General features: G+C 37.9%; 2 long non-coding RNA genes across 4 annotated transcripts in view; both read right to left on the reverse strand.

Annotated features, from left to right (window-relative positions):
- The window catches only part of LOC126955543 (uncharacterized), a 69,794-nt gene extending 53,871 nt beyond the window's left edge, over positions 1–15,923 (reverse strand). For both annotated transcript variants that reach the window (XR_007725965.1, XR_007725964.1), the window contains exon 1: positions 15,767–15,923. This is a non-coding gene — a long non-coding RNA (uncharacterized LOC126955543). The remainder of the gene's footprint in view (positions 1–15,766) is intronic.
- Positions 13,257–14,873, reverse strand: LOC126955548 (uncharacterized). Of its 2 annotated transcripts, none has more exons than XR_007725972.1 (2): positions 14,830–14,873; positions 13,257–13,624 (listed from the first exon to the last, which is right to left on the reverse strand). It is a non-coding gene; the product is annotated as an uncharacterized LOC126955548 (long non-coding RNA). The 2 variants fall into 2 exon arrangements; XR_007725971.1 differs by lacking the exon at positions 14,830–14,873 and adding an exon at positions 14,360–14,535.
- Positions 15,924–18,724: the final 2,801 nt, after the last annotated feature.

Below are 18,724 nucleotides of genomic sequence, written 5' to 3' on the forward strand. Positions count from 1 at the left end.
AGGCATTTTAACACATCCTCTGAAATCTAGGCAGAGATTTCCAAAGCTCAACTCTTGTCTTCTGTGCACCCACAGGTGCAACATCATATGGAATCCATCAAGGCTTGGGGCTTGCACCTTCTGAAACAATGGCCTAAGCTGTATCTTGTCCCCTTTTAACCATGGCTGCAACTAGAGTGGCTGGGGTGCAGGACACCAAGCTCCAAAGCTGCACAGAGACGAAGGGCCCTGAGCCCAACCCACAAAGCCATTTTTCCCTGCTAAGCCTCTGGGCCTGTGAGAAGAGGGGCTGCTGTTAAGATCTCTGACATGGCTGGGCACGGTGGCTCAAGCCTGTAATCCCAGCACTTTGGGAGGCCGAGACGGGCAGATCCCGACGTCAGGGGATCGAGACCATCCTGGCTAACATGGTGAAACCCCGTCTCTACTAAAAAATACAAAAAACTAGCCGGGTGCGGGCTACTCGGGAGGCTGAGGCAGGAGAATGGTATAAACCCGGGAGGCGGAGCTTGCAGTGAGCTGAGATCTGGCCACTGCACTCTAGCCTGGGTGACAGAGCGAGACTCCATCTTAAAAAAAAAAAAAAGATCTCTGACATGCTCTGGAGACATTTTCCCCATTCACTTGGCTATTAACATTTGACTCCTCATTACTTATGCAAATTTCTGCAACCAGGTTTAATTCCTCCCCAGAAAATGAGTTTTTTCTTGATAGTCAGGCTTCAAATTTCCCAAACCTTTATACCTGCTTCACTTTTAAGCATAAGTTCCAATTTGAAACCATCCTTTTGTGAATGCATGTAACAGAAAGCATTCAAAACAATACAGCTCATTTCTTGAATGCTTTGCTGCTTAGAAATTTCTTTTGCCAGATACCCTAAATTATCTATCTCAAGTTCAAATTTCCACAGACCTCTAGGGCCGGGGCAAAATGCTGCCAGTCTCTTTGGGAAAGCATAGCAAGAATTACCTTTATTCCAGTTCCCAACAACTTCCTCATCTCCATCTGACACCACCTCAGCCTTGACTTCATTGTCCATATCACTATCAGCAGTTTGGTCAAAACCATTCAACAAGTCTCAGTAAATTCCAGACTTTCCTACACTTTCCTGTCTTCTTCTCAGCCCTCCAAACTGTTCCAACCTCAGCCTGCCACTTGGTTCCAAATTCGCTTCCACATTTTCAGGTTATTTTTATAGCAGTACCCTACTCTGGTTACCAATTCTCTGTATTAGTTCATTTTCACACTGCTATAAAGATACTACCTGAGAATAGGTAATTTATAAATACAAGAGGCTTAATTGACTCACAGTTCTGCATTGCTGGGGAAGTCTCAGAAAACTTACAATCATGGCAGAAGGCAAAGGAGAAGCAAGAACCTTCTTCACAAGGCAACAGGAGAGCGCACAGGGAAAACTGCTATTTTTCAAACCATCAGATCTCATGAGTTTTCATATTATCATGAAAACAGCATGGGGCAAACTACCCCCATGATCCAATCACCTCCCATAATGACCCTCCTTAGACACGTGGGAATTACACTTCAGGATGAGATTTGGGTGGGGATACAGAGCCAAACCAAACCATATCACACAGTGTTTTGGGAGGTGGACAGTTGATACACCAATAATTAAAGCAATAAGGTAAATGCAGAGACAGGAAGCAGGCAACCCAGAAGACGCAATATCCAAATGCCTAGCGATGAGATGATGCAGTTGAGGAGTCAATTTGTCCTCTAGATACCGGAAACCAACATTTTGCATAGGACTATTACACTTTTAGCAGTATACATTCTTTAACCCAGAAACTCCCTCAGTTCCTGGCAAACCAGGTCAATTGGTCACTCTATCTAGACCTTCAGTGCCTAGCACAAACTTGTCCAAACTTACAGCCTGTGGGCTGCATGTGGCCCAGGATGGCTTTGGGTGTGGCCCAACACAAATTCATAAACTTTCTTAAAACATTATGAGGTATTTTTTGTAACTTTTTTAAAGCTCATTAGCTATCTTTAGTGTTAGTGTATGTTATGTGTGGCCCAAGACAGTTCTTCTTCTTCCAACGTGGCCCTTGGAAACAAAAAGATTGAATGCCCCTGGCCTACCACTATATACGGCACAAAGATGAAATCCAAAGGGTATACTTAATTAGTTGACATATGATCTAAGTAATCATGAACAGTAAGTTTTAACCAAGCATATGGAAAAGGGATTGCGAGGCTGTCTGGAGGAACAATGCAGGCAGAATTGCTAGAGAACATGGACATGGTTTGAAATTGTAAGTCATCCTGTGTGATGGAAGGAGCAGTGAGTATAGGAAAAGAGTTGGTGATAAGACTGCAGAAATAGACAAGGTTCAGATGATAAAATTCAGGTTGAGGAGTAAGGGCTTTATTTTATCCTATAGTCAATAAGAGGATTAATAGGGAGGCATTAACAGAGTCAGCTAGCTCTGAGATAATATGAGCATAGGAGTGAAGAATCCAAATTTCTTTACATATTTGTATATATAGGCATCTTTGTATATATTTGCATTTTGTATATATAGACATTGAATTGCCTGTTTTTGTTTTCAATCAGGACCCCATGTATGACAGAAGAAAAAGTCTCAAGTTGGAGTTAAAATTCTCCTGCATTCTGATCAGATTCTGCTACCTTCTCCATGCGACCTCGGGCAAGTATCTATATTTCTCCAGACTTCGGAATTCTAAAAGGGAATTCTTAAATTTTAAAAGGGAAACAGTGGTAGCTATTTCTAAGTCTTTTGTAGAAGACTGTGAGAAAATACCTACAGACGAGCTCTGAAAAATGTCAGGCAACACAGAAATCTAGGTTTGGAATTTGGAGTTGGAATGACTAATAGATTGGATGGCTAATGGTGTAAGAGAAAAATGACTGAAAAAAAGGAACCATATTCATTAGCAATTGAAGTTACTCTTGAATTGGCTGTGCAACTTCAGCAAAGCTATATAATAGTCCTATAACTTGAGATAACTCAACAATAGCACAGATGGTCACAATTAATGTTAATTATAGATAACTGACACATGATATGAATTGGCCTATGATCCCAATACAAAAAAGAGTCACGTTTTACCTGACATGGAAGTTGGACTAACTTACAAAAGAGTTAACAGTCCATGAGTCTGATATAATATGTTTGATTAAACGGTGCCTATCAAAACCTCTGCTACTGAATTCCAACAAGCATCTCCCTTGCTCCCTGAGTGAGCCTTTATCACCCTGGCTATCAGCACTGTGAACATTCCATTGTTTCTATTTTCTTTGAGATACAAACTTCTAGGTGCAAGGGGGCTGCAAGTGTTATTTTCACCTATGTATCTCCAAATACTGCAATCACCTTACATCTGGCCCATTTCCATGATGTCTGCTCTAAGAACCCAGTAGCATAAAGGTCATGGCTTGTTTGTTAAGAAATTCTGGGTCACTTTGGTTTATTTATCTTTTTATTAACGTAAAGTTAGAAATTATACCACGTCTGTTTCAATGAACAGAATGTTTGTGTTCCTCCCCACCAAATTCATATATGTTGAATCCTTAATCCCAATGTGATGATATTCAGAGGTGGGGCCTTTGGCTGGTAATTAGGTCACAAGGGTAAAGCCCTCATCAATCGGATTAGTACTCTTAATAAGGAGAGGCCGAGGAGTTAGATAGCTCTCTTTCCTTCCTTCCATGTGAGGCTACAAGAAGGCCGCCATCTGCGATCTACAAGAGGACTCTCATGACAATCTGAGCATCCTAGTATGCTGACCTTGCATTTCCAGCCTGTAGAGGTGTGAGAAACAGGTATCTGTTGTTTGTAAGCCATTCAGTCTGTGAGACTTTGGTATACCAGCCCACACTGGTTAAGACATCTGTAAACATAGCTCACTCAGAATAGCAGAACTCAAAATAAGCACGTGGACCACAGAGGTCATATGAGTTGAGGATCCTTGCATCTTGTGTGTCTTGGGTTTTGGTCTCAGGTCTGCTGCTAACTGCTGGTATAACCCTAGGTAAGCCTCTTGAATACTCTGGAGCCTGAATCCTAGTTTTTAATCTGTGAATTGAAGAAAGGTAATTTTATTTGTTTCACCCATCTGCTGTTCTATAAATAAATGAATTACGGTAAACGTGCTTTGTAAACTAAAATGTTTAGCAGGGATATGAGACTTTTAAAAAGGATGAGAAAAGTTACAAATTTTAAGTCAGAAGTTTGATCTTCCACCTCCATGTTGGGAAATGATGGACGAGGCATCATTAGTATCTTAGAGGAGTTCAGAGTTTTGCTCTCGAGTCAGAGTGCTGAGGTTCAAATCACAGTACCACATTTTGCCAGCTATGTGTGTGGTCTGAGACAGGTTACTGAACACATTATGTTTCAGTTTCCTCATCAGATAAGTGTGGGTGATATTAATTGGTTACGATATTAACATAAGAGTGTGAATATATATCAATAGAGTCTATACTATGTAGTTGATCTGAGTGTTAGGTGAGTTAAAAATCTGCAAAGCCCTGTGATCAGAGCCTGGCACACTGACATTTCTCAATCTGTGGTAGTCATTATATTTGCTTCAGTTACCTTTTCCAAAATCAAAAAGACTAGAATACCTCTGCCTAGAGCAAAATATAATGAATTTTAAAATACTTTGTCAACTTCAAAAGACAGTTCAAATTTCACTAGTATGTACGAATAAATACTGATGAAATGCATTTTGCTCAGCAGGGTGGAATTCCTGGATATTGGGTCACACACACATGCACACATACACACATAGGGCCAAACCCACTCACACACGGTTACATACTCAGACACACAGACACACGCACACACACACATACAGACACACTCTCATACACATGTACAAATGCACTAGAGTTCTGATCTGCCTCAGTGCAAAATCCACTTCCATTTTTGAATGTTAAACCTGGAGGAAAAAGAACTAGGGTCTTCTGGAAAATACACAATTTAATTTGTTTTCAGGGAGTCCCCTATACCCCAGAGATCATTAAGCTACAATTTAGAGTTATTAATCTTGAACAAGGCAACTCTTTTTCCTTTTTGGGTACTCAGTTATTTCAACTATAAAATGAAAAACTTGGTACATAAGAGTCACTCTATGAATATTTGTGGAATGAAAATTAAATGATCAAAAAGTAAAATCATGAGAAATTATTATTGCTATGATGTGTTTATTATGACAAAATCTTTTGAGGGTGCATTTTTTAGAAAAATTCTGTTATGCAATGATTCCCAAAGTCAACCCAGCCCACAATTACCTTTTTTTCTGTAGATGACCAAAATATTCATAAAACTCAATAGTTAGGAGTGAATGTGTGTGAAAAAGTTTGTCCATGAGACTCCAAGTCCTCTCTCTTGGGAATCTCAGGCCTCTCGTTCATACACTCATTCAACAACTCTTTGCAGAATACCTCCTTTATATCAAAAATTGGCTGATAGACAATGATAGAAAAATGAAATCGACAGGTTCCTGATTTTAAGGCGCACAGTCTGAAGGGAGAGTGGGAAGATATACAGTGGGTGTGGCAAAGACTTTCTGCAGGTGGTAATGTTTCAACTGATGGGAAAAGTAAGCAGGAATCCATCAAGGTTTTAGGGTGTTCTGCCAGTGGGGTACAGATTGCCAGAGACTTTGTTAAGTAATGCTCTATGTGTACACCCGAAGTGCAGGAGCATTCCTGCCATGGACCATGGGCAGAAACTCAAGGAGACTGAGCCACAAAATGCAGTAACACTTAAAGGCCTCTCTCTGACATGAAAAATACCATCTGCTAACACCTAATTGACCAAAGTATGTCCTATGGCCAAGGTCAATGTCACAGGGCAAGTCACATGTCAGGTGAACCAATTGTTTAATCTTATTGCAGAAAAGGAGTAAAAAATTGAGAACAAAAATATAATCTTCCATACTAACTTTATTAAGCTGATAATTTAGTAGGACCAATGAGCTTCGAATAATAGGAGGTGAGATTAAAGCCTAAAGTAGGGACAACACCTTGTGATAAACATAGTTCACACAGGTAAAAACCTGGGAGTTCTTTAACACTTTATTTTCTCTTTTCCCCAAAAGTTAGCCACTTTCTACTTCATGTGAATTCCATTTATAACACTTAATAGTGCTTTGCAAAGTATCTGACATAGAGTTGGTATTCATTGCATGTTTGGTAAATGAATGCATGTATGATTGAATAAATATATGACCATGCTGCCAGCCATTTCTTGCAAAGTCTGTTGAAACTAGTCTTGAAGAAAACTTTCTTCAAGTAGGTCACGTCCAGCTATAAGAAGGAGACAGTCAAATGGAGCACAAGATAGGCCCAAGGATTTGGGATGCTCAAGTTGTGGGTCAGAGGCCGATGATACAAACAGGAACTGGGAAGACACAAAATAATATGGAGCAGGGCCAGGGAGCAGCATGGGCTCTAGAAGACTGACAGTCACCATCACACTCATGGGAAAGGAGAGGTCAGAGAGGGCCAATGGGCCTGCTGGGTAAACAATCAGGATTTGAAGATTCAAAAGAAATAAAGATGATTGTAAATGCAGAACTAGAGTTCACAGAGAAGCTGTGCAGTGCACTGGAATAAATACTAAATTCTGGCTTCAACTCTGTTCCTGACTACTCTTAGGCCGTTATGCAAATCATTTTCTCTGTATAAGCCCCAGTTTCTTCCTAGGATAAATTCCTCCATTACAGAGGCTTTTGTGAAGCTCAAGTGAGACGATATATATGGACATACTTTGGAAATGACAGAATGCCTAATAAAGGTGAGAAGTTGGTATTATTTTGCTCACTGAAGACATTGGAAAGAGAGTGATCATGAAAAAAATGTCAAGATGCCCCTGATATTTTTAAGTACTCATTCACCTGTCTGCCTCCACGAATGACTTATATGCTCTTAGATTATTGAGATGTCAATGTGTTCTCTATATCCTCCTTGTAACTAGCTCATTAGCTGATTCCATGTGGTGTACTAAGTATTAAAGCAATTAATAAAATAATTGCAAACAACCTTAGTGCTGGCCTCTTTGTAACCCAATTTCCCAATGACAGTGATTTTATAGCTAGATCCCTTCCCCCCACCCTCCTTAGAGCTGGGACTCCTGCCTTTCTGACAGAGAAATCTAATGATACAATTCAGTTTAAAAATTTCTTAACTCACTAAAGTCTAGAAGAACGAAAGCATGATATTCAACACTATTCAACATATTCTCTCTTCTCCCTACCTTTCCCATTTCATCTTCCACAAACGCATACAGAGCCACTGAATTCTAGAAATGCTCCACACTCTTTTCAAGTCTTAAAAGCTTCACTGCTATTCCTTGTACCTGGGATTTTCTTGTCGTTTCTCACTCGACCTCTACCCAGTAAACTTCAGTTTACTCAAACAGTCAAAGCTTACACATCTATTTTCCTCATTAGCCCAAGACAGAGTTTCACAGTCTTGTCTCTGCTGGCAACCACCACATCTCCTGGAGTGACGGGTATGTGAGTGTTCTCATGGCTAAAATTACTTGTGTTTATTTCTTATCACCAGCACCCACTGCAGTGCTTAGAAAGAGAAAACATGCTCAATATACGTTTAATGCAAAGACAGAAGAAAGAGTATTACTTTTTCCAGTTGTAGCACAGGAGATATTCCTGGGAGGACGTCTAGGAAAGCATTTCCTATGGGTCTTTACATAGTGATCCCTATGGCGTAGAAGGAAAAAATAAATAATAATATTAAAAGATTCTCAATTTTGCCCAGCCCTCAAGAGCTTATTTCCTATGGAACATTGACTGTATGGAATTAAATTAGATTTTATCAAATAGTAATTTGCCACATATGTAATACATGAAGGTGTGTGATTGATGTGGAATCTTGAAAAACCATTCTAAATGTCAGAAGGACAAATGGATTAGTAGAGGTATAATGTCTGGTCATAGATGTGGCTCTGTATTAAGTTGGCAAAATCAAAGCCTTACTTAAAGGTAAACTACCTCACTCCTTAAGTGTCATTACCAGTAAGACCAGCATAGTGGAAACAACTCAATTGTGTTGAATTCAAGCTATTTAATCGGCTTCCTTTGACTGACTCTTCAGAGCGTTTGTTACTATCCTTGCTGGTAAATATGTGACCCTGGATGTTTTATCACTTTAATTTTTGTATCACTAGAAATTAAGTGTATTTTAATATTTGATATTTAGGACCAGGCTCACATCTGTAATCCCAGCACTTTGGGAGGCCAAGGCAGATGGATCACTTAAGGTCAGGAATTTGAGATCAGCTTGGCTAACATGGTGAAATCCTGTCTCTACCAAAAAACACAAAAATTAGCCAGGTGTGGTGGTCCATGCCTATAGTTCTAGCTATGAAGGAGACTGAGGTAGAAGAATTGCTTGAACCCAGGAGGAGGAGGCTGCAGTGAGCCTAGATCACACTACTATACTTCGGCCTGGGTGACAGTGTGAGACGCTGTCTCAAATAATAATAAAATATTTAGTTTTAATATAACTAGAAATGAAACTTCCCATAGAACATAAATGTATCTTTTCCTTGCCTTTTTTTTTTTTTCCATTTTAAGGCTATAAGTTACTGTCATGAACTAAACTGTGTGTCTCCCAAATTCATGTGTTGAACCTCTAGCTCCCTATGTGACTTTTTTGAAGATAAAGTTTTTTTTCTTTTTTGATTTTTGTAGGTACAGTCTTTAAGGAGGTAAGGTAAAATGAGGTCACAAAGATAGGTCCCTAACTGAGTAGAACTGGTGTCCTTAGAAGATGAAGAGATACTAGAACTCTCTCTCTCCCTAGTGCACACAGCAAAGGTCAGACAGAGAGGCCTCATCAGACACCAACTCTGAAGGCACCTTGTTCTTGAACTTCTGACTTCCAGAACTGTGAGAAAATAAATTTCTGTTGTTTAACCCACTCAGTCTATGGTATTCTGTTATGACAGAGTAAGTACACCAATATAGCTACATAGAGTGGAATACATAGAATTTAAATTTACATTGCAATATGTTTTAACATATGCATATACTCATATAACCTTTCCCCAGTCAGAAGAGAACATTTGCAACATCTCGGAAAGCCTGGCCTCTCTGCCACCTCCCAAGGCAGTCTGGCTTCAAACTCCCACCCGGGGCAACTGCTACTCTGATTTCTATCTCCATAAATTAAGCTTTGCCTATAACAGAATTTCAAATAAATGAAACCTTACAATATGTACTATTTTGGTCAGAATGTAGTAGCTCAACATTATCTTTTTAAGATTTGCCCATGTCATTTCATTCATACAAATATTGATATTCCTGAATGGTATTTCATTTAATAAATATGTCATACTTTATTTATTCATTGTCTTGTTAATAGATATTTGAATTATTTTTTATTTTTATTTGTATATTATGAATAAAGCTGCTCTGAACATTCTCATAAAAGTCTTATTGTGGCATTTGTTTTTATTTCTCTTGTTAAAATAACTAGCAGTGGAATAGTTTGATCACTGAATATTTACCTTTGTAAGAAAGTACCATAGTACTGCAAAATGCTTGTAATGTTTTACATTTTCTTTTCTTTTCTTTTTTTTTTTTTTTTTTGAGACAGAGTCTCGCTCTGTCGCCCAGGCTGGAGTGCAGTGGCCAGATCTCAGCTGACTGCAGGCTCCGCCTCCCGGGTTCACGCCATTCTCCTGCCTCAGCCTCCCGAGTAGCTGGGACTACAGGCGCCCGCCACCACGCCCAGCTAGTTTTTTGTATTTTCTTTTTTTTAGTAGAGACGGGGTTTCACCGTGTTAGCCAGGATGGTCTCGATGTCCTGACCTTGTGATCCACCCATCTCGGCCTCCCAAAGTGCTGGGATTACAGGCTTGAGCCACCGCGCCTGGCCTGTTTTACATTTTCAAAAAAAAACAAAAACAAAAAACTGTTTTTATAGTTCCACACTCTCACCAACATTTTGGTGTAGTGGCTTTAGCTATTCCTGTGGATTTGTATTATATCACAATTTGATTTGAATTTGCATTTCTCTGATGATTAATAATGCTGAGCACATTAAAAAATGTAATGTGCTTATTGGTCTTTAGGTATCATTCCCCTTTTTTTTTTAATTGCAGGAATTCTTTTTTTCCTGCAAAAAGTTCTTTCTCAGATATCTGTGCTAATGATACATTTTAATTTTATTAAAAGAGTCATTTGATGAACTGAGGAATTTAATTTTTATAAAGTTCAATTCATTACTTTTTAATGTTTTCTGGAACTGTACTTTCAAAAAAGTCTTTATCTACTTTGCCTTGATCACAGACATGTCCTTCCTGTTTTCCTTTAAACACCATAATTTTAACCTTAAAATTCATGTGTCAGATCCATTCACATTTACTCTTGTACATAGGATGAACCAAGGGCTGACAATAGTTTTTTTCCTATGGCTATTGATTTGATTCTGCAAAACTTATTTAAAATTATTTAAAAAGTGGGCAAAGGATGTCGGATATGAACAGACATTTCTCAAAAGAAGACATTCATACAGCCAACAGACACATGAAAAAATGGCCATCAGAGAAATGCAAATCAAAACCACAATGAGATACCATCTCACACCAGTTAGAATGGCAATTATTAAAAAGTCAGGAAACAACAGGTGCTGGAGAGGATGTGGAGAAACAGGAACACTTTTACACTGTTGGTGGGATTGTAAACTAGTTCAACCATTATGGAAAACAGTATGGTGATCCCTCAAGGATCTAGAACCAGAAGTACCATATGACCCAGCCATCCCATTACTGGGTATATACCCAAAGGATTATAAATCATGCTGCTATAAAGACACATACAGACACATACACACGTATGTTTATTGTGGCACTATTCACAATAGCAAAGACTTGGAATCAACCCAAATGTCCATCAGTGACAGACTGGATTAAGAAAATGTGGCACATATACACCATGGAATACTATGCAGCCATAAAAAAGGATGAGTTTGTGTCCTTTGTAGGGACATGGATGTAGCTGGAAACAATCATTCTCAGCAAACTATCACAAGAACAGAAAACCAAACACTGCATGTTGTCACTCATAGGTGGGAACTGAACAATGAGATCAACTGGACTCGAGAAGGGGAACATCACACACCGGGGCCTATCATGGGGGGGTGGGAGGGATTGCATTGGGAGTTATACCTGATGTAAATGACGAGTTGGGTGCTGGCGAGTTGATGGGTGTAGCACACCAACATGGCACAAGTATACATATGTAACAAACCTGCACGTTATGCACAGGTACCCTAGAACTTAAAGTATAATAATAATAATAAAAGATTTGAACAGACTTAGAAAAAAAAATGTTAATTTTCTTCCTTGGTTTGTTGCCTTTTGTTGAGAATTAATCAACTTGATAATTATAGGTACATTTGTAGAAACCATAATCTGTTACATTAATCTATTTGTTTATCTTTATGCAAAATTCACACTCCTTTGATCACTGAAGCTTTATATTAAATTCAATTTTGTTCCTTTTTAAAACAGTTTTGGCAATTATAACTTTTGAAATGAATACATGACTTTTACAATGAACGTATGACTTTCAAATCATTGTGGCAAAATCCTACTGTAATTTTATTAGTGTTGTATAAAATCTATCAATCTGAAAAGAACCAACCCAGGAACAATATTCAATCTTCAAAGCTGTTAATATGGTATATTTTTGCATTTATTTGAATCTTTAAATTTATTTCAGCAATGCTTTATACTTTTTATTAAGTTTTATAAATGTGTCCCTTAGTTTATTCCTAACTTTTGTCATCATTATGTTATTGCAAAAGCTACACATACTATTTGTTTGCTTGTTTGTTTTCTTATTGCACTGGCCAGGTGCTCCAACACAATGGGGAAAGCAATATCCCTCTTAATGGATGGATATTATTGTCCTGTTTTTTATTATGGCTACACTATTAAATAAGATCTTAGCTGAAGATTATTTATACATGTCTTTATCAGACTGAGGAAGTCCCCATTTATTCTAAGTTTGCTGAGAATTTGTATTAAATATTTCTGCATTTATTGAAATGAAACTAAATACATTAGTCATTTCAATAATCTGTTAATATGATAATGTATATTGATTGACTTTGCAATGTTAAACCAACCTTGCATGCCTTGAATAAATGTGACTTGATTACAGTCTATTATCAGACATAACTTGTTAATATTTATTTTAAGAATTTTTGCATCTGCTCCTGAGAGAGATCCGTCTTGAGATTTGCTTCATTGTAATATCTGTCTGGTTTTGTTGTCACAGTAATGATAGTTCACAAAATGAATTGGAAAGTGCTTCCTTCTCTATCTTCTGAAAAAAAGACGTGCAGTACTTTAAATATTTGCCTGAATATATTAAGGAAGCTATGTATGCCTAGAGTTTCCTTGACTAAAATATATTTAATCAGAAACTAACTTTCTTTAATAGATACACAGCTTTTTCTATTTTGTCTTGAGACAGTTTTGGGAATATGACTTCAGGGAATTTTTCTATTTAATTTAACTTGAAGAGTTTATTACAAAAGTTTTCATAATTATCTTTTGAGATTCTTGTAATATTGTTAGAATTCTTGGTGATGCTTTCTCCTTCATTCCTGATATTGATAATTTGTGTTTTCTCTCTTTCCTTGATCATTTAATCTAGAGGTGTATTAATCTTATTGGTCCTTTCAATGAGTGATGCTTTGTTTTTGTTGCCTGTTTGGTATTCTTGTTTATGTGTTTTTATTTTCATCCTTATTATTTCCTTTCAGTTATTTAATATCAATTTACCTTTCTTTTCCTAGTTTCCAAATGTTTAAATTTACATTATTAATCTTCAACCTGTCTTCCTTTTTAATTAAGTCATTTGAAGTTATAGATTTTTCTCCAAGCAATACTTTAGCTTAATTCCACAAATTTTATCTAAATATTATAGTCATTTTATATTAGAAATTATACATAATTAATTTTAAATTATTTTATCTTGCATTATTTTGTATTTAGTATTGATTTAATTATAAATAATACTATTATAGATTATTACTTTGTTCCAGTTTATTACTAAATATTTTGGGTATTTTTAGAAATATTTAATTGGCTTCTAATGCAATTGTATTGTGGTCAATATGTTTGCTTTAATTTTAAAGATTATTGAAACATTTTATTGTCCAATATAAGGGCTATCTTGATGAATGTTTCTGACATTTAAGAACAACATGCATTCTGAGATCTCTGTTGCCAAGACCTAAAACTAGTTCCATTTATTTGTCCCGTTTTTCATGTGATTGTTGTTTGCACAAGCAAAGAATAATTCCGAAATCCATTATCCATCATAACCAAAATGGAAGTGCCTTTTTGTTTGTCTTGAAATTTAATACTAAATCATAGACATTTCCATGACTAGCAAGTAGCTCATAATCTTTGGGCTCTTATTCCAGAAACAAAGATATACTTTGCATCCTGAAATATTTGTTATTTGAGTGGATGTGGAAAAAACAACAACCAATACAGATTATGGACTAACTCTAGAGGAAGGGGCTCTGGTGGAATATGGGAGAGCTGCAGGCCACTTTCCACACAATCACTATTGCCAGGTTGTCAGTCTGAAAAAATAAAAAAATAAAAAATAAATTAAATAAAAGCTCTTGCAAGAGAGACACAGCTATTTAGCATCTCAGAAATAAAACAGAAAAGTCTAAAAACAGAGAGAACATTCCCTGGTGAGTTAGATGCAAAGGCTAAGGAGAAGAGAAACTAGGGAATGCATAAGATCAATAATATCAAAATAACCACACAAGGTTTAGTTGTCTTCTGTTAGTAATTCTTGTAGTATGCTCTAATGGCAAGTTGTGTTGTAATCGCTAGAGTTGCTTATTAAAAATGGGCATCCAAAGGCCCCACCTGTGCCTTTTAATAACAAAGAACACTGCCATTTGCTATTTGTCTTGAAGCATACCGAGTGCTTCCAATGGATTATCTTATTTAATTTTTATAGCCACATTATAGGATAGTTCTTATGAAAAACAACCACTACAAAAAGAACCTGAGGCTTAGATAAGAACTTTGTCTTCTCCAAGTTCACAGAAGCAAGTAGTGGAGTATGCGAATCTCGTGCACACTAAGGTTTAGAACAACTGGTTTAGGGGTTTAATGAAATGAAAATGACCCCAAGATGATAAAGGGATAATGAATACAGTGTGTGGGATAGAACTACACAAAAACTGCAGTCGGTAACAATATTACGATTGTGCCTATTTGTACCTGATCTGCTCTTCTTTGTTCATTCTTGGAAATAAATCAAGGGGGAAAGGTGTCTGGAAGCCAAGGTCAGTACCCACCCAGGAAAAGGACTTGGCCACATAGCTTGTCAGAGTTTTAAATCAGATGATTGGCACCTGGAAGACTTCCATCCTAGCAGGAGAGCAGAGTCCCTACTGTAAAGTTGAGGAAGAAGTTGCACATGGATAAACTTTGGTAGACAGGTAGCATAGTGATATACTAGAATGGGCCCAGGAGGAGCATCTACCGGGAAAGTGTCATGCAAAACAATTCCAGACCCGACGTGCCAGTGGCATGAATAATAGTAATGTTCTCCTTGCTGTGGTTAGGTTTGTCATTGTGTACGGAGTTTGTTCTTTCCAGTGGGTTCTTGGTCTCGCTGACTTCAAGAATGAAGCCGGGGACCCAGCGGCAACCGGCTCGGGACCCCTTCCACGCTGTGGAAGCTTTGTTCTTTCGTTCTTTACAGTAAACCTCTCTGCTGCTCACTCTTTCGGTCCGTTCCACCTTTAAGAGCTGTAACACTCACTGCGAAGGTCGGCGACTTCATTCTTGAAGTCAGCTAGACCAAGAACCCACCGGAAGGAACCAACTTCAGACACATGACCACTGAAGAGGAATGAATATATAGGTGAAAGGATCTCAGGGAAGCAGCTAAGGGGGCTGTCAGAAAGATTTTTTCCCGCTTGGCTTACCGCAAAGAACTATCTGTTAGGGAGACCATACATTATTTGGGTTAAGTACATGCGTATATGAGTCAAATATGTACAAGTTGCAAACATGGGTTTGCATTTACCAACTCCATAATTCAGGACATTTTTAACCCTTTCTGAGCCTTCAGTCTATAAAATGAAAATAATTCTTTTCAGAGCATTTTGAATAATTAAATTAAATCATATCTAAAACACTGACAGTCAATAAATGTTCATCCCCTTATACTGTTTTAGAGAAATAGTGCTTACAAGTGTGTACTGTGGTGTCACTGGCCAAAGGAAGATGTCCAGGTGGTACATGAGTCTCTGCCCAGAAAATTCAGGAAGTCCCAACTAAATGGAAAAATAGTCAGGACTCAGAGATCAGAACAAGCAGTGCATCTGGAATCTCTATTTCAGGCAAGATTTCAACCTAAAAACAACTGTCACGTGTCTTTGAGATATCCGACTTGGATACTAAGTGCCAAGAACAGGAAACATGATTGATACTGAAGAAAGAAAACACACATAACAGCTGATTCAAGGAATCTTTTTATCAGTGCAGAAGCAAGTGAGCCTGGCAAAGGCAAAGGCTGGCTGAGATTAGGGTTCCTTAGCTACTTGTTCCTGAGACAGAACTTCTCAAATAAGTTTAAAACTGTATTAGTTATCCATTGCTTTGTAATGGATTTTGCCAAAATTTACCAGCTTGTGGCAACAAATATTTTATTATTCCACATCATTTTGTGGGTCAGGAATCCGGGAGTGGCTTACCTAGGTGGTTGTGGTTCAGGGTCTCTCATGAGGTTACATCAAGCTGTTGGCTGGGGCTGCAGTCTTTTAAGTTGTTGACGGGACTCAGCTTCTCCCCAGCTGCTGGCTGAAGGCCTCCGTTTCTCACCCTATGTATCTCTCCATAGTCTGCCTAAGTGGTGACGTGACAACTAGAGCAATAGATTCTGGGTGATGTCACACTACTTTTATGACATGTGATTTCTGTTTAATTCTATTGACAGAAGTTAGTCACCAAGTCCAGCCCACATGAGATGGCACAGGTTTGCACAAAGGTATTAAATCAGGGGACGAAGCTATTTGGCACCTTCTTTAAGACTGGCACCACAGGAATTGTGGTGCCACATTTAGGGTCTACTGTTTTTTCTTGGTGGTGATGAGGGGGTAATTACAAGAAATGGAGTTACGGGAAGGCTCAAATACTGATGGTAAAAAGAGCTCTAATTGTGTGTAGGTTCTGACTATTTAGCTTTCGAATATCAATGCCTATTCTCATCATCTGTGCACAAGTATTTCAACCTCTGAATTACAGTTTAAGAGAATTCCTTTTGTAATTTCATGTAAATTGTATGTTTTGTGTTTTTTAAAAGGAAACATATTGTTTAAAAAATAGAAAGGAAATAAAAGTTCTCTGCAATCACCTCACCCAGAGATAATCACTATTAATACGCGGATGAACACTTTAGACATTTCTAAACCATATAAACACATATAACTATATATTATGTAATTGTACATAAATTTACAATAATATTGCACCTACTTGTAAGCAATAGCTTTTTTCATTTGATGGTATGTTATGAGCTATTTTCCATGTCAATAAATATAACTCCATACCATCATTTTTAGTGGCGGCAATATGTTGCATTGTATGGATGCTCTATAATTACTCCTCCGATCACTTGTTATTTGATATTAAAGTTGTTTCATATGTGTGTGTTTTATAGAAATAAAATGCACGGCTGTAGGAATGCCCAGCTTAAGCCAAACCCAAATTATAATGCTTTCATTATCATTGCTTTCTGTCCTTTTCCATACTTTTTTATAATACAGTGAAAATGTCAGTGTTTCTCAGTTATTTGTGAAAGATTTTAAATATTTTTAAGGATTTCAAGAGGCCAGAAAATGCAGAGAAATGTGTAATACAAGAGTTTTCCTGCCTTCTGGGTAGTGTGAACTTTATTAATTTGATAAGATCCAGAGCTTATATTCTCTCCGTTCTCTCATCTTATATAACACATTGAAGATACAAAGAGACATTTAACAATCATTGGTGAAATTAGCTCCCCAGACAAAACCTTAGTTTAAAAATGCACTGAGTACCAAGCACTTGACTCCTGGCTGTATCTCAGTTGCTCCATGCTTAATCATTTCTCCCCATGAAAGTATATAAAAACTACCCTTGGATCACATAACTATGGTGACCTTATCATTCATCACCCAAATGGGACACTTTAGAGAGTAAAATCAGAATTATTAATAATTATATGGGACAATTGGCATAACCAAAACTGTCCCAGGCAAGCTGGGACATACAGTCAACCCAAATAGATCAGTTAAGGAAACTGAGGCATAGATTGCTTATGTGAACTATCAGAACTCACAGCTAGTAAATTACACATCGCCTGTTCCAGATCCATTCCCTTATCATGGATTTCTGGGTTCCCGAATATCTTTGCAAGTTTGTTCTCTGCAGGTGCCACTTCTTCCTATTAGGTGGGATCTCATGTCTTTATTGGAAATGCTTACTTTATTGGAAATTACTTTCTTTATTGGAAATGCATATATATATGCACACACACATCCAATATATTGGATATATTATATAAATATAATAAATATATTTGTATGAATATATATAATATCTATATATGTATGGATTTTTATACATATGAATACATCTATATTTTATATATGGATATGTGTATAATATGGATGTATTTCTCTTTCCCCAGATGTAATAAACAACTATTAAATAGTGAACGTCTTCTGCATTTTCATGGAATAGAGAAAAGTGCAGAGGGGTAGTTCATAGGTCCACCACTAGAGAGAGTGCTGGCCAAGAGTTAGTGTCTGTAGCCTGGAAGTTCCGTGCTTTATGAAAAAGGAACAAGAGCGGAATTTGTTCCCTTATGTCTCCAGGAGAATGAGAAACTTTTGTATACAGCAATAGACTCTTTCTCCCTACTTCTATGTCAAACTTTGGTTTTTTTTTTTTTTTTTTTTTGGCTGTTGACTGAATTCTAACATCTATCAGTAACTTTTGCTGCTCCATCTGTGTCTTTTTTTCCCAGAACCCTCTACTGTTTCCTCCTTTTTTTCAGGAGGGTCCCCCATTCCTCACAGGCCTCCTATCCAGTTTAGAGAGTATTTGAGAGGTTTTGTGGTTGCATTGTCTTAGAAAAGGAGCCCACATCGAGATCCCTTTGCCTCCACTCTTAAGCTGATTCGGCACAGTGACATCTTGAAACTGGACACACTACTAAAGCACGTCCTGCTCTAGGGACCAGGGATTATTGACTCTTTTCAGCTTTGAGTGCCTGCTGTCATTCCATCACATTTCCGTGAATGTCTGGAACACTATGCCCTTGGCTGCCTACAGCTTGGATCTGACAGAATTATTGAGATCCTAGCATCTAAATCTACACAACACCTCTACAACCTCTCTGCAGGAAACTGATGGATCTGCATAGAAGGGAAGCTGTTGAACAGTCAACCATGCCACTGCATTTGCCCTGATTTTCTGGAAAGACCATCACACAGCTAGCCAGCCTGCTTGTGCATATATAGCTTGACAGTCAGCCCAGTGGTTACCCAGCCCCGCACAGAGAGCCCACCAGATACCCTGTTGGCCCTCCATGCCCACTTACACTGGGCTAGAAATCCAACCTAGTGCCCTCATCCTCAGCAAAAACATGTCACCACTATCACAAACCTCTG

The sequence above is a fragment of the Macaca thibetana genome, chromosome 5, assembly GCF_024542745.1.
Source record: "Macaca thibetana thibetana isolate TM-01 chromosome 5, ASM2454274v1, whole genome shotgun sequence".
In the NCBI taxonomy this organism is placed as follows: domain Eukaryota; kingdom Metazoa; phylum Chordata; class Mammalia; order Primates; family Cercopithecidae; genus Macaca; species Macaca thibetana.